At 42.1% G+C, this 20,494-nt stretch overlaps 1 protein-coding gene across 3 annotated transcripts in view; it reads right to left on the reverse strand.

Annotated features, from left to right (window-relative positions):
* Window positions 1-20,158, reverse strand: part of LOC101421274 (general transcription factor II-I repeat domain-containing protein 2B) — a 105,024-nt gene extending 84,866 nt beyond the window's left edge. Inside the window, exon 1 of one of the 3 annotated variants that reach the window (XM_058285959.1) lies at window positions 19,612-20,158. The gene's annotated coding sequence lies outside the window, so the exon portion shown is untranslated. Of the gene's footprint in view, window positions 1-10,026; window positions 10,384-19,611 lie in introns of those variants that run through there. The other 2 variants (XM_058285960.2, XM_058285958.2) reach the window with 2 other exon arrangements.
* Window positions 20,159-20,494: the final 336 nt, after the last annotated feature.

Consider the following 20,494-nt stretch of genomic DNA (forward strand, 5'->3'; position numbering starts at 1 on the left):
AGACAAAGAACTGCAAGTGTTGGAGAGGATGAAGAGAGATAGGAACGCTTCTTCACTCTTGGTGGGAATGCAGAATGGTACAGCCACTGTAGAGGACTGTTGGCAGGTCCTAAAGAAGCTGAATATTGATTTGCCACATGACCCTGCAGTACCACTTCTGGGTATATATCCAGAAGAACTGAAAGCAACATCTGCACACCAATGTTCATAGCGACATTATTCACATTTGCCAAAAGTTGGAAATAACCCAGGTGTCCAATAACCAATGAATGAATAAACAAAATGTGGTGTATTCACACAATGGAATATTATGCAGCTGTAAGAAGAAATGAAGTTGTAGATCATATGACAACATGGATAAACCTTGAGGACATTATGTTGAGTGAAGCAAGCCAGACACAAAAGGACAAATACTGCGTTAATATGAGCTAAATATATTGTGTAACATATTGTATGATTTCGTTTATATAAAATGTAAATATAAATCAATTTCTAAAGATGAAATTTGATTAGTGGTCACGTACGGCTACGGAAGGCATGATAATGGGTGTGGAGTTTTCCTTTTTGGAGCAGTGAAATTATTCTAGAATTTTTTGTGATGATGAATGCACAAATTGCGATTGTACTAAAAGCCGTTGATTATTCACTTTAGATAGATTGTAGGGTATGTGAGTATATCTCAATAAAACTGTTTAATAAATTAATAAATAACTGTGCAAGAATAGCCAGAAATAGCAGCTATGTACATCTGGGGAAGCATAGAGAGATTGAGAGGTAAAGAATTTTGTTGTTTGTCGGTTTTGTTTATTATTACTATTATTGAAATAATGAAAATGCTCTAATAATGACTGATGTGATGAATGCACAACTATGTGATTATAACAAATACCACTGATTGCACACTTTGGATGAACTGTATGCTTTATTAATATCTATCAATAAAATTGATTTGTTAGCAAAAAGAATAACTATTTTGGGGGAACGGCAGTCCAGAAAGGTCTCATTCTGCCATCCCCCTCCCCCTTGTATGGCTCCTTTGTCTGTTTGTTTGTTGTTTTTGCTTGTTGTCTGCTCTTTTTTTTTCTTTGCTTGTTGTCAGCTTGTTGTCTGTCCATTTTTTCTTTAGGAGGCATCAGAACTGAACCGGGGACCTTCCATGTGGAAGGCTGGCACTCAATTGTTTGAGCAACGCCCACTCCTGCTTGTTTGTTTTTGCACACTGTCTGCTCAGTTCTTTTTTGCTCGTTGTCAAAGCCTGCTTGTTGTTTATCTTTTCTAGGAGGCACCAAGAACCAAGCTCGGGAGCTCCCACGTGGGAGGTGGGAGCTCAACTGACTGAGCCACATCTGCTTCCCTCACTGCCATTTTGATCAGGGTCAGACCTCTCTCTTTGTTTTTGCAGATCAACCATGGTTACAAGTTCATCAGTTACATGTAGATATATACAACTCCAGTATATTTTCTGTGTCACACAATTCTTTAGACAGGGAAAGTTTCAACAAAGTCTTCTTCTAAAACACCAAAGTAAACTGCTTGATCGACATCTGCTAGAGCCTGTAGCAAAGACATAATTTTATGTTCAGTGTGTACCACAGTAATCATTAAGAGGGCCAGATGTCAAAATCTCCAGTTTTCAACAGAGAATAAAATAATAAGCAGAAAAGAGCTAGGTAGAACTCATAAAAGTTCTATCAGTTGGCATCAAGTGTGCCTCCAATAATAATTTTAAAAAAGGGTTTCATAATTATTGTGCTTTGCATCAGTTAAGTCACTTCCAATGCAGGCAGGAAACTGTCTTTTTATTTTATGGTTTGGAACACACCATTCATTAACAGATCATCAAAAATAATGAAACATGATTATAAGCTATCATGGTGTTTCCCGCTGCAGGAACATACACCTAAGAAAAACCACTGCATTCTAAATAAAGCTAAGAGTGCTGATGAGAACTTGTACCACACAGTAAAAATCCTCCAAAGCTTATATGTTGATATATGTTGATTACTTCCTTTTCTATTCAAATCTAAAAGCATCAGCAAAGTTCATTTGGAGTAAAGATTTTATACAGCATTTAAGGTTTTGCTCTTTTAAAACTGGAGACGGGAAGCAGATGTGGTAAGCGATTGAGCTTCCACTACCACATGGGAGGTCCCAGGTTTGGTTCCCAGTGCACCCTAAAAAAGATAAGCAAGACAGTGAGCTGAAGCAACGAGCAGGCGCAGTGAGCTGACGCAACAAGATGACATAACAAGAGACACAAGGAAAACATAATGAGAGACACAACAAAGCAGGAAGTGGAGGTGGCTCAAGCGGTTAGGCGCCTCCCTCCCACATCGGAGGTCCTGGCTTCAGTTCCCAGTACCTCCTGAAAAGACCAGCATAAAACAGACACAGCAAATGCAACTAATGAGGAAGTAGGGAGGAATAAATTAATTAAATTTTAAAAAATCAACAAACTGGAGATAGCAAACTAGAAAAACTCTAGAATCTCATCTAGTCTTCCCAGCAATCCTTGAGGAGTTTCTCTCCTTTTAAATATTTTACTTAATGGAAAGCAAACAACTAGAACAGGGGTCTACAATCTGTAGCCTGTGGGGCAAATCCAGCCCAATATCTATTTTTATAAATAAAGATTTATTAGAATACAGCCATGCTTGTTTGTTTACATACTGTCTATGGTTGCTTTCCTACTATAAAGGCAGAGGTGCATAACTATGATGGAGACCACATGCTCCCAAAGCCAGAAATATTTACTGTCTGATCCTTTACAGAAATAGTGTGCCCATTCTTGATCTAGAATTCATGTCGATCACTTAAAACTTTTCAATGTTTGGAATGTCATTCACTGTATTTACTACATCTCCGAAATCTTGAAAAGGAGTTCTGGTTTATTTTTAAAACTGTTTCTATGTTTTCCTTTGTAAAGGTTAATTTTTCAGGTCTCTGAGGTCTTAATTTTTTCTTTCTAAACTGTCAAATTTTATTTCCAAAACACTATACACTAAACCTTAAGTGACACTTAGTCTTTCATTTTCTATTTACTTTTTTAAACAAGTTAACTTTATTGATACATGCTAATAAAGCATATATCCATCCAAAGTGTATAATCAGTGGTATCTGGTATAATCACAAAGTTGGGCATTCATCACTTCAATTATTATTAGACTATTTTTATTATTCCAATAATAATAATGAACAAAAAACAAAAACTCATCACCTCTTAATCTTTATGCTTGCTGTGCCATACATAGCTGCTATTCTGTTTGTCTCTCTAGTTTATTTGTATTTATGTTTTGCAAAAATTGTCTTATATATGCAGTATTACCCATATTCGTATTCCACATGAAGTTTCACTGTTATATAGCCCGTTACATTTTTTAGCTTTCCTTCTAGTAACATACATGTTGTTAGACTTTCCCTTTCAACCACTGTCATACCCATATATTAGCACTGCCAGTTACAAACACTATGATGTGCTTTCACCATTTCTATTCATTTCCAAAGATTTACGAACAGCCTTTTTACCAGTTTTGCACAGATTCACCCCCAGCTTTCCATTCTCTATCCTCATTTTATTTCTGGTGACCAGAAAACTACACGAGAAGTTGTCAAAGAACTCAACATCGACCATTTTATGGTCGTTTGGCATTTGAAGCAAATTGGAAAGGCAAAAAAGTCTGATAAGTGGGTGCCTCATGAGCTGACTGAAAATCAAAAATTCATCGTTTTGAAGTATCATCTTCTCTTATTCTATGCAACAACGAACCATTTCTCGATCGGATAGTGCACGCGACGAAAAGTGCTTTTTATACAATAACCAGCGACAACTAGCTTAGTGGTTGGACTGAGACAAAGCTCCAAAGCACTTCCCAAAGCCAAACTTGTACCAAAAAAAGGTCATGGTCACTGTTTGGTGGCCTGCTGCCGGTCTGATCCACTAGAGCTTTCTGAGTCCCAGTGAAACCATTACATCTGAGAAGTATGCTCAGCAAATCGATGCGATGCACTGAAAACTGCAATGCCTGCAGCTAGTATTGGTCAACAGAACTGTGCATAAATTATTCTCGACAACAACGCCCGACTCACATCCCACAACCAACACTTCAAAACTTGAACAGATTGGGCTACGAAGTTTTGCTTCATCTGCCATATTCACCTGACCTCTTGCCAACCAACCATCACTTCTTCAAGCATGTCAACAACTTTTTGCAGGGAGAATGCTTCCACAACCAGCAGGATGTAGAAAATGCTTTCCAAGTATTCGTTGAATCCCAAAGCATGGATTTTTATGGTACAGGAATAAACAAATTTCTCATTGGCAAAAATGTGTTGATTGTAAAAGTTATTATTTTGATTTACAAAAATGTTTGAGCCTAGTATAAAGATTTAAAATTCACTGTCCGAAACTGCAATTCCTTTTGCACCAACCTAATACATTTTAATTAACTCCAGAGTTTACACAATATATTTAGTTCATAATAGCGTAATCATATAGTAGCTACCCTTTTGTGTCTGGCTTGCTTCACTCAACATAATGTCCTCCAGGTTAATCCATGTTATTATATGCTTCAGAATTTTATTTCTTCTTACAGTTGTGTAACATTCCGTTGTGTGTTATACTACAATTTGTTTATCCATTCATCCTCAGTTGATGGACACCTGGGTTGTTTCCAACTTTTGGCAATTGTGAATAATGCCATGATAAACATCAGTGTGCCAATATCTGTGTCACTGCTCTCAGTTCTTCTGGGTATATACCTCATAGTGGTATTGCTGGGTCACATGGCAAGTCCATAGTCAACTTCCTTAGGGACTGTGATGCCTTAATTTTAATTAATAACTTCCTGAGAGAATTCTGGGAAGATGGCAGACTAGAAAGACATAGGACTCTCTTCTCCTCCAGAAAAATAGCTAGAGGACAGGCTGAAACAGCCTAGAAAAAGATCTTCTAGGTTTAGGACACCAGGCAAAGGCTGAACATTGCTCAGAGGTGAGAGGGACAGAGGAGGGAAATCGCAACAACAGAACTGTGAGTTGAAACCAGCAGCTGCTGCCGGCACCATCCTCCACACTAAAGACATTTTAGAAATCTCGGGCCTCTGGGACTGTGACTACAGACAAGGGGGGCTCCAGGGATCCACCATCCCAGGAAAAGGGAGAGAGAGGGACACAGCCTAAGGCTAACTCAGCTTCTGACCCACAAATTTGGACTGAAGTGTCCCAGGAGCCCTTCCAGGCTGGTAGGGCTACACCATTGTTTGCCTAGGAGCCAGCAAGCAGCTAAAGATATACACCCCCTCCGCCCTCCCAATCTCCTCCTCTACTAACAGGGACTGCTTGTTGAGGACTCAGAGGGTAGTGGAACTATTTCCAACCAGGAAAAAGGGAGGTGGCTGCCAGAGAAGGCTGGAGAACTGTCTCAGAGGAAGTTGAAATAAATAAATAAATCTTTAAAAAAAAGACACAATAGGTGAGATCAAAAACACATCTGAGGCATACAAAAGCAAACTTGAAATAATAGAAGAAAGAATAAGTGATACCGAAGACAGAACAACTAAACTTTAAGACAGAAAAGACTGGAAAAAATTGAGCAAGGGCTCAGAGAGTTGAATGACAACACAAAATGTAACAGCATATGTGTCATGGGAGTTCCAGAGGAGAAGAGAAGGGAAAAGGGGCAGAAAGAGTATTTGAGGAAATAATACCTGAAAATTTCCCAACTCTCACAAAAGAAATGAACTTAAATGTCCAAGAAGCACACCATACCCTAGTCAGACTACTCCAAGATACATACTACTCAGAATGTCAAATGTCAAAGATTAAGAGAAAATTCTCAGAGCAGCAAGGGAGAAGCAAACCATCATGTACAAGGGATGTCCAATAAGACTTAGTGAAGATTTTTCTTCAGAAACCATGGAGGCGAGAAGACAATGGTAAGAGGGTTTGCAAAAAGGAATCCACCTTCATAGGAAATATTGAAGCCTTAGAACATAAAAAAAAAAAAAAAAAAGGAGAGACAGGCTTTGAGGAGAGTATAAAAGAAAGAATACAGAAAGGATAACCAAAGAGTAAAAAGACAGATGAAAATAAGATATGACATATGAAACCAAAGAATAAAATGGAGGAAGTAGATAGTGCATTTACAGTAATATCTTTTGAATGTGAATGGATTAAACTTCCCAATCAAAAGATACAAACTGCCAGAATATATAAAAACACATGAGCCATCCATAGGCACTATTAAAAAAAAAAGAGACATACAGAACACTTATTCACTGTTGGTGGGAATGCAGAATGGTATAGCCATGGTAAAGGACTGTTTGGCAGTTCCTAAAGAAGTTGTATATAGGGAAACAGATGTGGCGGAAGTGACAGAGCTTCCGTCTATCATATGGGAGGACCCAGGTTCTATCCCTGAGGTCTCCTAGTGAAAAAGAAAAAGAGAAAGTGTGCCTGCACAACAAGCCAGAGCCCATGTGAGTGCCCGTGTGGTGAGCCAATGCCTGCAAAAGTGAGTCACGCAGCAAAATGATGATGCATCAAAGGAGGGACAAAGGGAGAGTCAATGTGAAGTGCAACAGAAACCAGAAACCAAGGTGGCACAATTGACAGGGAACCTCTTTTCACATCAGAGGTTCCCAGGATCAAACCCCGGTGAATCCTAGAGGAGAGAAAATGAGAAGAGAAGACAACACAGACAGCAAAATCAGTAGGGTGGGAAGAGGGGAAGGGGGGAAAAAAAAAAAAAGAATACTGTATTAGTCAGCCAAAGGGGCACTGATACAAAATACCAGAAATTGGTTGGTTTTTATAAAGGGTATTTATTTGGGGTAGGAGCTTACAGATACCAGGCCATAAAGCATAAGTTACTTCCCTCAGCAAGGTCTATTTGGAGCAAGATGGCTACTGAAGTCTGTGAGGGTTCAGGCTTCCTGGGTTCCAATGTTCCTGGGGCTTGTATTTCTCTGGGTTCAGGGTTCCTTTCTTCCTAGGGCTGGCTTCTCTTTCCTCTGTGAGCTTAATTCCTGGGGCTCCAGCTTAAGGCTTCAGCATCAAACTCCAACATCAAAACTCCAACATGAGAAACTCTCAACTCTATTCTTTGCCATGCCTTTTATCTGTGCCTTGTAGGTGGGGACTCAACACCCTAATCATAACTCAATCATGCCCAGGTACAGATCAGACACAAACATAATCCAATATCTATTTTTGGAATTCATCACTATATCAAACTGCTACAAATACAGTATTAAAAAAACCACAAGTTATATATAGACTTGCCACATGACCCTGTAATATCACTACTGGGTATATACCCAGAACTGAGAGCAGTGACACAAATAGACATCTGCACACCAATGTTCATAGTGACATTATTCACAATTGCCAAAAGTTGGAAACAACCCAAGTGTCCATCAACAGATGAATGGATAAATGAAACTGTGGTTATTCAAATGAAAGAATATTATGCAGCTATACGAAGAAACCAAGTCATAAAACATATGACAACATGGATGAACCTGGAAGGCATTATGTTGAGCAAAGCAAACCAGATACAAAAGGTCAAATACTGTATGATTGTGTTACTATGAATCAAATGTATTGTGTAACATATTGTATGATTCAAAAAAATATTTATATGTATCTAGCACATTTAAAGGAAAAATGTATGTTTTTATTCAACTATGTTTTCTTTTTAGCTTTTGTTTATATTTTCAATTATTAAATGTAGAAATAAAGTAAAAAAAAAAAGAGTTCCTGAGGTGCCACCTTCTCCAGAGCTCGTCCCATGCCTATAGTAAATGAAAACTACAAACCTCAGTGTACCTATTCAAATCCACAAAAATTAATTGAGCACCGGCTATATGAAAGCTTAAACTGCTGGCAAAAGGGAAGGGGGGAAACAAGGGTGAATAAGATCCAGTTCCTACACTCTCAAGTGAGACAGACCTGCACATACAAAGCAGAAATACTGATGAGGAAGGTAGAGTGTAAGCCTGACATCCTTGACGTGGTTCAGGGCACATGGGAATGCAGCATGAACAACTGGGAGGGAAAAGAGAAGGGTGGGCATTACTTTCAAGTACCACAGCCTGAGAATGAGGGGAGGGCATGTGTGGGAAGAGCATGTGAGGAAAGATCCAGAGCTCTGGGTGTAGACCTCGGGGTTTTATCAACCAAAAGGCAGGAAGAACAAAGACCTACCCCAAATCCACTGCAGATTAACACCCACTGCAACCTGGTGCTAAGTGAGGTCCACTGATGATCTGAGTGGACACTCAGTTCTTCCAATGCAGCTGTGAGCAAGAGCAACCCAACTTGCCAATTTATAATCTTATCTCTAGACATCTGCCGACTTCAAATTACCAGCATGAAACTACAACTTAATATTTTTTCTTAAAAAGCAAAGTTTGGGAAACGGATGTGGCTCAACCAACTGGGATCCCATCTACCATAAAGGAAGCCCAGGGTTTGATGCCCAGGGCCTCCTGGTAAGGGTAAGCTGGCCCACGCAGTGAGCTGGCCCAACGGAGTGCCAGCTCATGCTGGAATGTTGCCCTGTGCAGTGCAGGAGTGTCGTGTCCCCCCCTCCCCGTGTGGGAATGCTTCCCTGCGCAGGAAAGCTGCCCCCTGCAGGAGTGCCACCGATACGGATAGCTGGTGCAGCAAGATGACACAAGAGACACAGAAGATAGAAAATAAGAAGACATAGCAGAAGAGGGAGTTGAGATGGCAACAAGAGAGTAATCACCTCTTTTCCACTCCAGAAGGTCCCAGGATGGGTTCCTGGAGCCACCTAATGAGAATACAAGCAGACACAGAAGAACACCATGAATGGACACAGCTCAGATAACGCGGGGAACAAGGATGAGGGTGAGAAATAAATAAACCTTAAAAAAAAAAAAAAGCAAAGCTTTGCCCACAAATCACACTCCTAGATATCTAAGAGAATTGAATAGTTATGTGCACACCAAAACTTGCAATGGAATGTTCAATATAGCAGCATTGTTCATTAGAGCCCCGAAGTGCAGAGAATATAAAGGGCCATCAATGAATGAACAGATAAAAAGTGTACATTCATACAATGGAATATCTCAGGGCGGTAAAATGGAGTCAAGTACTGGTACACGCTACATCAATGGACCTCGAAAACATTGTTGAGCGAATAAAACCAGACAGCCAAGACGCCAGACTGTATGACTTCATTTATATGAAATATCCAGAATAGCTAAATCCACAAAGAAAAGAGATTAGTGGTGGCCAGGGTTGGGGGTAAGGGGAGTCATTGCTAACGATATGGGATTGAGTTTGGGGATGATTCAATGTTCTGGAATTAGACCATAGCGGTGTTTGGGGCATACCAATAAAAATATCATTTAAAACAAAACGAAAAGCAATGCTTGGGTTCGAAAGCGCCGACAGCCTTTTCTCCCCGTCAACCCTAAGCCAGAATCGTGCAGGGCAATGGTTACAGACCACCTCCTGGGTCTGAGGCTTTTCTTCTGAACCTCTAGATTCGTTTTCCGCCAACAAAAACGCCACTTGAGCGGGGCGCTGAACAGACCCACAACAGAAGACACGCTGGGCACCCCCGGAAATGCCTGACGCGAAGGGGAGAGGCCGCAGCGCGGTTACCAGGCAACAACGGCGTTCCCGCCCCCTCACCTAACCAATCAAGTACGTCCGCACTCAGCGCGAGAGCCCGACGTGCACCCCGCCCCAGAGAGCCCAGAGCCTGCAGACACCCGCCCCCACGGCCTCCCCCAGCCAATCAGAAAGGAGAGGGCTGCACGTGCCCTACGTGCGGCCGCTGACCCCACGCCAGGGCTTCCCCGCCCCGCCCCCACTCCTCAGGTCCTGCCCGCGGGGACAGGAGTTCGGGCCCCGCCGGTCCCTCCCCTGGCGAACGGGGCACCGGGGCGGCTGAGGGCCCCCTCCCGCCATGCATCTGGGCTCCCGCCGGCCCTCGGAGAACAGCACCCGCCCCTAATGGCGGCCGAGACTGCGACGGGGGCGGGTAGGTACCTGAGGACGGCCGCCCGCAAGCCGCGGGGTCCGAGAACAGGGCCGCCGGGGAGCGACAGCCGGGAGCCGGGCGCCGGGGCGAGGGAGGGAAGGGGGCGCGCGCCCGAGGCCCCGGCTCTCCGCTAGCCCTCCTTTTTCTTTCCTTCCTTCCTTTCTTTTTTCTTTTTTGCTTTATGTTGCTTCCTGCAGGGCAGCCTTGGCTCGTGTGTCCGCAGCGCCCCAAGTGGGAGTTGCCTCTTCCGGTGCTGTCAAATCCGATTTAGCTGCTCGCTGAGTTTGTTTTGAGGCTTTCGGTGCATTCTGCAGAAGGCCCGACGTGCTCATCCGTCTGCAGCTTTTGATGCGTGAGCAGCTGGCACGTGTCTTTTCTCACCCCTGGACACTGCCCCCAAACGAGGCTGTCGTTTCTTGCTTTTACTTTCTCTTATATTTTTGTATGACTGCAGTTGGTATCTTTAAAGCAGTTACATCACATTAACTGGTGATTCTGCCTTAAAGTCATTGTTTTAAACTGCAACATCGTGTCCTGACCCTTTGATGGGGTAAGTGACATCGCCAGCTAATCATAGCAGGTCATCAGATGATGTGGGCATTATATGTAACAGTGTCATTTAATTTGGCTAAATTAAAAATGTCTTTTGGAAAGCGGATTTGGCCCAACAGGATAGAGCGTCTGCCTATCACATTGGAGGTCCAAAGTTCAAACCCAGGGCCTCCTGATCTGTGTGGTGAGCTAGCCCACGTGCAGTGCTGATGCCCGCAAGGAGTGCCTTGCCACGCAGGGGTGTCCCTTGGGTAGGGGAGCCCCTTCCTTAAAAAAAGTGCAGCCTGTCCAGGAGTGGCGCTGTACACATCTTGCTCAGCAAGATGATGCAACAAAAAGAGACATAGATTCCGGGTGCCACTGACAGGAATACAAGTGGGCACAGAAGAACACACAGCTCATGGCCACAGAGAGCAGACAACTGGGGGGAGAGGGGAGAAAAATAAATAAAAAATAAATCTTAAAAAAAAAAAGACTTTAAATATGCCTAAGAGAAAATTAATATAATAGAAATAATTTACCCACTGCCCAGATTTTAACACTCCTTGCTGTATTTCATATTTTTGAGAAATAAAGTCTAAGGCACCAATTTCAGACTTAATTGCTGTCCCAGAGTTAATGTGTGTTATAATACACATTTTCTTCTGCAAAAAGGTATGTGTTCCAAATTTGCTGACATTTTTCTAGAAATGGCTGTCATAAATATGCTTCCTAGCAGACACTGTCAAAAAAAAAAATGCAACAAAATAATGATCTGTGGGAAGACAATGTGGCTCAAGTGACTGTCCTTCCACCCACCACATGGGTGGTCCCTGGTTCAGTTCCCAGTGCCTCCAAATGTGGCAATGTGCTGGCCCAACAAGAGACACGAAGAAAACATAATGAGAGACATAATAAAGCAGGGGGCAGAGGTGGAGCCCTCCCACATCAGAGGTCCTGTGTTGGGTTCCCAGTGCCTCCTAAGGAAGAAAAAAGACAAATACAGCAAGTGCAAACAATGAGTGGATGGGGAAAAATAAATCTTTAAAAAAATCTGTCCTTTCAAAGTAAAGATGGCATTAGCAAAGAGCTGAGAAAACACTTTTTTTCCTTGTTAAATGTTTATTGAGCTCTAACAATGTGATAGGTGGTACACACATTAGACATAGTACCTGCCTGGTGGGCTTAAACTGTAGGCACGTGAATCAATTTTTAATGTTGCCATGAGTTTGCTGTTTATGAAAATAAGGTATTAACTGCACCGGTTGGTGCAGACAGAGTCCTCAGAATCAATGACTTTTTATGCAGGGTTTCCTATGGAAGTAGGCACGGTTGCTCATATTACTTTATTCTCTCAGAACACAGTTGGTGTTTCCTCAAATTTGGTGATTTTGTAATGCTTACAAGTGTCTATAAAGATGGAGCCGCCAAACCCACATTTCTGAAAATAAGGGTTCAAATATGGCCTTGAGTCCAGAATAAAAAGTTCTGGTTATATATTCAGAAAGCCCTGTAATTCAGAATGGAACTTAGGGGAAAATAGTGATAGGGAACCAAGTTCCTGTTCAGTGTTCTCAGAAGGTCTACCACAGCAGCTCTTCAGGGCAGCCCCTTTAAGTGCCTTCTTACTCTCAATGCCTTCTGTTCTCCCAGTCCAGAGATGCACTTGCCAGTTCAGTTTAGGCAGCTGTGCCCAGAGGAGATGTGTCTGAGGGTAAAGCCAACTCAGATGGGCTACCCCGACGATCCCGTATGGTCCTTGGCAACATACCACACTAATTTAATTTGTCTCGAGAGGGTAGCAAAAAAGTACCAGAGGGAAGCGGCTGTGCCTCAATCGATTGGGCTCCCGTCTACCATATGGGAGGCTCTGGCTTCGCGTCCCAGAGCCTCCTTGTGAAAGCAAGTTGGCCTGCGCCCATGGAGTGCTGTAGCAACAAGATGATGCAACAAAGGGAGACAGGCAGACACAGAAGAACGCACAGCAAGGTGACAGAGAGCAGACAGCTAGCAAGCCACATGGGGTGGGTAAATAAAAACAAATCTTAAAAAAAAAGTATCAGTAGTCTCTGGAATGTACCCATAATTTGTAAAAATACAGCCCATTAAAATATCTGCCACTGACACCAATTCATAAAGATGCTGCTAATAAAACCTTGTCCTTTTCATGGTAACAGCAAAGTGGTAAGTAACATTTTTATATTGATGCTGAACACTTAGTAGAATAAACTGATTTCATGTGGAAGGACATAAAAGACAAAGTATATGTATTTAAAGCAAACTAGTTCATTCTTGTTAGTTCTGTCCTGAGAAAGCACTTCTTTTGACATTTTAAAAAGGGATATTTGGAAATATTTCCATCATGTTATTATCTTGCCTCAAACAGTTGAGTATTTTGCCAATAAAATTCTCTTATTTGTCTTCTTATATCTGTAAACAATATTATAACTTGCTTGAAAATATTTTATATGAATTGTTTTGATCCTTTTGTTTAAAATGTCAAAGTAGAACATATTCTGACTAGTTTGAAAGAACAACTGACACAAGAAAGGTGCATTTCTAATTTCTCTGCCACCATTTTTTTTTTTTAAGGTTTATTTTTTATCTATTTCTCTCCCCTTCCCTGCCCCACTCCCCTAGTTGTCTGCTCTCTGTGTCCATTTGCTGTGTGTTCATCTGTGTCTGCTTGTATTCTTGTAGGTGGCACCGGGAATCTGTGTCTCTTTTTGTTGCATCATCTTGCTGCGTCAGCTCTCCTTGTGTGTGGCGCCACTCCTGGGCAGGCTGCACTTTTTTTCCCACTGGGCGGCTCTCCTTACAGGGTGCACTCCTTGCACGTGGGGCTCCCTGATGTGGGGGATACCCCTGCATGGCATGGCACTCTACGCGCTTCAGCAGTGCATGGGGGCAGCTAATCACATGGGTCAGGAGACCCTGAGTTTGAACCCTGTACTTCCCATGTGGGAGGCAGACGCTCTATCCATTGAGCCAAATCCGTGTCCCCTTCATTCTGTCTTGAACCCCTTCCATTCCAGTCTTTCCCCAACCACTTTACTAAAATTATCCTTTCCAAGGTCACAAGTTACCTCCACATTGCTAAATCCACTGGTCATTTTTCAGTCCATGAATTACTTAACCAATCAACTGTCCCTTCTCAGAAATACTTCTGGGCTTCTAAGACACCACATCTGGCTCCTGTTCTGCCTTTTTTTTTGGCTCCTGTGTTCCCAGTACCTTTCCCCCCAATCCTTCCTTACACAGTGCAGTGCTTTAGGGTTCTGTCTTAAACCTCTGCTGTCTGCTCTCACTCCTTACATGATCTCAGCCAGTCTCGGCTTTAAATACCACTTAAAAGCTTTTATTGTTTTATTAATACTTTTTTTGTTGTTAGAGAAGTTACACATTTACAGAAATATCATGCATAAAATATATAAAATACAGTTTCCATATAGATAGATTGCATCATGATCTATCCTTCAGAAAGCTGTGTTTCTAACTGTTGACTCATTACAGCTATTTGATGCCCTGCAGGAAACATTATAGTTCTCTAATAAATTATCTCTTTTATTTAAAAAAAAAAAAAAACAGTTTCTATATACCATCCAATTATTAACACCTTGCATTAGTGTGATAAATTTGTTATAATTCGTGAAAGAACATTTTTATAATTGTACTATAGTCCATTGTTTAGGGTTCACTGTGTTGTACACTTCTGTTTTTTCTTTTAATTTTTATTCTAGTAACATATATGACCTAAAATTTCCCCTTTTAACTACATTCATATATATAATTCAGTGCTGTTAATTACACTCACAATGTTATACCACCATTACCATCCATTACCAAAACTTACGATCAACTCAAATAGAAATTCTGTATAATTTAAACATTAAGTCCTCATTCCCTACCCCCAACCCAACCCCTGGTAACCTATGTTCTAGATTTTTACTCATACAGGTTTGCTTATGCTAATTATTTCATATCAGTTAAAACATACAATACTTGTCCTTTTGTGTCCGTCTTCAGTTTAAACCAAAGGTGAGCCCTGTTTGCTCCTGCTTACAGATTTGAGATAGTTTTCAGGTCATGGCACATGGAAGGGGAACTTGGACAGAGCCTGGCAAACTTCCTTCATTGACAAGAAGGAGTAGAGACGTCAGAGAGACCAAGGCAGCTAGAGTTCACAGGGCAGAGAACCAGAGAGGTGAGAACTGTCCACAGAGCAAACCTCAGAGATCTGCAGGGGAACCCATGGGATATTCAGCATAGTACGCATAAGCACATGTGTGTGAGGGAAAGAACCATCTGGAAGCATTAGAGGGAATAGTGCTTGGTGCTCACACCGGGTGGAGAATGGTGCCTATGTCCACTTGCCAGGCTGGAAATATTCCTAAATCATGAAGCATTGGGTAGACTGCTAAACAAAGTCTTGCCTCATTAATGAGGGAAAATTAGCCCTGCTAACTTAGCACTGTTCTAGACCCACCTAACAAATCATAAAAGCAAAACCACTAATTTAAGTAATTTAACTGTATCTCAGAACAAAGCTCAAGTAATACAAAATATCTAGCATCCAGAAAGGTAAAATTTGCAATGTCTGTCATCCAATCAAAGATTACCAGGCATGCTAAGGCATACCAAGAAGCAGGAAAACATGACCCATAATGAGAAGAATAATTGAAACCAACCCAGAATTCACACAGATTTTAAATAATTGAAAAGGACATTAAACCAATTATGATTACTATACTCCATAGGTTGAGGCACTTAAGTAGAGACAGAAAATATAAAAACTCACATTGAAGTTCTGGAAATGGAAACCACAATTTCTGAGATGAAAAAAATACACTGGATGGGATTAATGACAGATTAGACATTGCAGAAGAAAAGATCAGTGATCTTGAAGGCACAGCAATAGAAACTATCCCAAATGAAATATACAGAGAAAAAATTTTTTAAAGTAAAACGAGCATTAGTGAACTATGGGACAACTTCAAGCAGCCTAATATATAAGTAACTGAAGTCCCCACAAAAGTGGAGGGAAAGTTTTCCAGACTTAATGAGAAGTATAAATTCATAGATCCAAGAAGCTCAATGAAGTCTGTTTTAATTTGCCTAAGGGGTGCTGATGCAAAGTACCACAAATGTGTTGGCTTTTTTTTTTAAGATTTTATTTCTCTCCCCTTCCTCCCTGTTGTCTGCTCTCTGTGTCCATTTGCTGTGTGTTCTTCTGCGTCCACTTTGCATTATCCGGTGGCATTGGGAAACTGTGTCTCTTTTTTGTGCATCATCTTGCTGCATCAGCTCTCTGTGTGTACAGCGCCACTCCTGGGCGGGTTGCACTTTGTTCATGTGGGGCGGCTCTTCTTGTGGGGTGTGCTCCTTGCGCATGGGGCACCCCTATGCAGGGGCGCCCCTGCGTGGCACGGCACTCCTTGCACACGGCAGCACTGCGCGTGGGCCAGCCTACTACACAGGTCAGGAAGTTCTGGGGATCTAACCCTGGACCCTCCATATGGTAGACGGATGCTCTATCAGTTGAGCTACATCCACTTCCCAAATGTGTTGGCCTTTATAAAGGATATTTATTTGGAGTAAAAGCTTGCAGTTCTAAGGCTGAAAAAAGCCCAACTTGCATCATAAGAGGTGCTTTCTCATCAAAGTCAGCTCCATGTGTTGAATTAAGACAGTGGGCAATCTTTGCCTGGTCCTCACCCCCTCCCCAGGCTTCCTCTCCCAGGCTCAGCTGCTCCACTTTCTTCTGGATTTCAGGGGAAAACTGGCATAGGGCTTGTTACCTGGGGCTTCCTATATCAGCCTTGGCTGTTCTCTCTTCCCAAGTTCAGCTGTAAGCTATCAGGCATATAACAGGGCTGGTTTGCTGCAGAGCAGCTCCATGGGCCCAGATTCTTGGGGCTTCATGCTTAAGCCATCCTCTTACACAGCAGGATCAAACATGCAGTCCCTTTTTTCCTCCTCTGTTTATATCAGACCCAGCAGGGGGGTGGGTACTCAGATAATCTGAGTCATATCTCACTGACCTAGTCCAATAAAAAGCCCCACAGTAAACTTAAAAGGTAATTTAATCAAAGGCCCCTCAACTGAATTTAATTCAATCAAACGGTATCACACCCAGAGGAACAGATTAGCTTACAAACTAATATTTCTCTTTTTGGGATTCATCAAGTAATTTCAAACTGCCACAAACTCCAAGCACAGAAAACATGAAGAACACTATACAATGCACTTCATAATCAAACTGCTCAGAACCAATGTTAAGAAACATTTAAAAAGCAGCAAATGGAATTAAATTAGAAACCAGTAACAGAAGGACCCTTGAAAAATCACCAAATATTTGGAGACAAAACAACACATTTCTGAATAAGCCATGGCATAAAGAAGAAACTAAAAGGAAAATGAAACCTGGAGAACATTATGTTGAATGAGGCAAGCCAGACACAAAAGGACAAATATGTATGATTGCACTACTATGAATCAAATATATTGTATAACATTGTACGATTAAAAAAAAATTTATATGTATCCTGTACATTTGAGAAATGTACATTTTTAACCAAATCTGTTTTCTTATTTTTAAATTATTGTTTATATTTTCAATTATTAAATGCACAAAATAGTTAAAAAATGAGAAAGTATTTTGAAGTTAATGAAAATGAAAGCACAACACATTAGAATTAGAAGGATTCTGCACTAATACCTATATTAGAAAAGAAAGGACTCCAGTTCATGACCTCAGCTCCACTTGAGAAACTAGAAGAGAAAAATATACAGAAATTAAGCAGAAGAGAGGAGAGGATGTAATAGAGAACAATCTGAGGTTGATGAAAGAGAAGACAAAAATAAGAGAGAAAATTGACGAAATAAAATACTGTTCTTTTTGGGAGATTTAATAAAATTGATAAACTTCTGGCCAGACTGATGAGTAAGAAAAGGGGGGAAATACATGCAGAAAAAAAGAGAAGACACAATTTACCAATATCAGGAATAAAAAAATATGAAATCATTACAGATTTTACAGGCATTAAAAAGATAATAAGGGACTTTTGAGCCATTTTATGGCACTAAATTTGACAACTTAGGAAATGGAAAAAATCTTTGAAATAATTATCAAGTTTCAGTCAAGAAGGAATAGATAACCTAAAGAAACCAATATCTAATAAAGTGAAATTGTAGTTTAAAAACTCCCCACAAAGAATGTAGAATGGTTGAGCCACTGTGGAGGATTATTTGGCAGTTCCTAAGGAAGTTGAATAAGATTAGCCACGTGACCAGGCAATACCACTACTGGGTATATACCCAGAAGAACTGAGAGCAGTGACACAAACAGAAATCTGCACACCAACGTTCACAGCGGTGTTATTCACGACTGCCAAAAGATGGAAACAACCCAAGTGTCCATCAATCGAAGAATGGATAAACAAATTGTGGTGTATACACAGGATGGACTATTATTCAGCTGTCAGAAGAAATTAAGTTGTAAAGCATAGGACAAAATGGATGAACCTGAGGGACATTATGTTGAGTGAAGCAAGCCAGACACAAAAGTACAAATACTATATGACTGCACTATTATGAACTAAATAGATTGTATAAACTCATGAAGTTAATAACTAGAATATGGGTCCCAGAAAATAGAATGAGGTTAAAGAATGGAAAGCTGAGGGCTAAGTGTATAGATTTGGTAAAAAAGGTTGTAGTTAATCCTTGGAAATTAATAAAAAAGGTGAAAGCAAAACATAATGATTGCAACTAGCAGTTGCAACCTGCTGCCAACTGAGATCCACTGAGGGCAGAGGTGGCCACTCAGTTCTTCCACTGCAGCTGTGAGCAACAGCGACCCAATTTGCTAATTTATAATCTTGTATCTAGACACCGGTTGACTTCAAATTACCAGCACACAGAACAACTTTTTTTTTTTCTTAAAAAGCAAAACTTTGCCCACCAATCGCACTCCTAAGAGAACTGAAAATTTATGTGCACACGAAAACTTGCCATGGAATATTCATAGCAGCATTGTTCATTAGAGCCCCGAAGTGCAGAGAACTGAAAGGGCCATTAATGAATGAATATATGAAAAATGTGTACATCCACACAATGGAATATCTTAGGGCGGTAAAATGGAGTCAAGTACTGGTACATGCTACATCGATGGACCTCGAAAACATTGTTGAGCGAATAAAACCAGACAGCCAAGACGACAGACTGTATGACTCCATTTATATGAAATGTCCAGAAGAGTAAAATCCACAAAGAAAAGAGATTAGTGGTAGCCAGGGTTGGGGGTAAGGGGAGTCATTGTTAACGGTATGGGATTTAGTTTGGGGGTGATTCAATGTTCTGGCATTAGACCATAGTGGTGTTTGGGGCATACCAATAAAAATTATCATTTAAAACAAAACGAAAGGCAATGCTTGGGTTCGGAAGCGCTGACAGCATTTTCTCCCCGTCAACCCTAAGCCAGAATCATGCAGGGCAATGCCTACAGATCACCTCCTGGTCCTGAGGCTTTTCTGCTTGACCTCTGGATTTCGTTTTCTTGCCCACACACACGCTGCTTGAGAAAGGCTCGCTTACTAGACCCATAACAGAAGCCACGCTGGGCGCCGCCCGGAAATGCCTGACATGAGGGGGAGGGGCCGCAGCGCGGTTACCAGGCAACAACGGCGTTCCCGCCCCCTCACCTAACCAATCAAGTACGTCTGCACTCAGCGCGAGAGCCCGACGTGCACCCCGCCCCAGAGAGCCCAGAGCCTGCAGACACCCGCCCCCACGGCCTCCCCCAGCCAATCAGAAAGGAGAGGGCTGCACGTGCCCTACGTGCGGCCGCTGACCCCACGCCAGGGCTTCCCCGCCCCGCCCCCACTCCTCAGGTCCTGCCCGCGGGGACAGGAGTTCGGGCCCCGCCGGTCCCTCCCCTGGCGAACGGGGCACCGGGGCGGCTGAGGGCCCCCTCCCGCCATGCATCTGGGCTCCCGCCAGCCCTCGGAGAACAGCACCCGCCCCTAATGGCGGCCGAGACTGCGACGGGGGCGGGTAGGTACCTGAGGACGGCCGCCTGCAGGCTGCGCCGGACCAGCCGCGGGGTCAGAGAACAGGGCCGCCGGGGAGCGACAGCCGGGAGCGGGGCGCCGGGGCGAGGGAGGGAAGGGGGCGCGCGCCCGAGGCCCCGGCTTTCCGCAGCCCTCTTTTTCTTTCCTTCCTTTCTTTTTTCTTTTTTGCTTTATGTTGCTTCCTGCAGGGCAGCCTTGGCTCGTGTGTCCGCAGCGCCCCAAGTGGGAGTTGCCGCTTCCGGTGCTGTCGAATCCGATTTAGCTGCTCGCTGAGTTTGTTTTGAGGTTCTCTGTCCATTCTGCTGAAGGCCCCACGTGCTCATCCGTCTGCAGCTTTTGATGCGTGAGCAGCTGGCACGTGTCTTTTCTCACCCCTGGACACTGCCCCCAAACGAGGCTGTCGTTTCTTGCTTTTACTTTCTCTTATATTTTTGTACGATTGCAGTTGGTACCTTTAAAGCAGTTACATCACAATTCAAGTTAACTGGTGATTCTGCCTTAAAGTCATTGTTTGTTTTAAACTGCAACGTGGTGTCCTGGACCCTTTAATGGGGTAAGTGACATCACCAGCCAATCATGAGCAGGTCATCAGATGATGTGGGCATTATATGCAACAACAGTGTCATTTAATTTGGCTAAATTTAAAATGACGTTAAATATGCCAAAAAGAGAATTAATAGAATAGAAATAATTTACCCATTGAACAGATTTTAACACTTCTTGCCTTAGTCATATGTTTGAGAAAGGAAAATTATAAAATCAAAGGCACCATTTTTTTCTTCAGATTTAACAGCTCTCTGAATAGATGTGTATGTTATAATATGCATTTTTTTTCCTGCAAAAAGGCAAGTGTTCTAAATTTGCAGAGATTTTT

Source organism: Dasypus novemcinctus, chromosome 23 (assembly GCF_030445035.2).
Source record: "Dasypus novemcinctus isolate mDasNov1 chromosome 23, mDasNov1.1.hap2, whole genome shotgun sequence".
Classification (NCBI taxonomy): domain Eukaryota; kingdom Metazoa; phylum Chordata; class Mammalia; order Cingulata; family Dasypodidae; genus Dasypus; species Dasypus novemcinctus.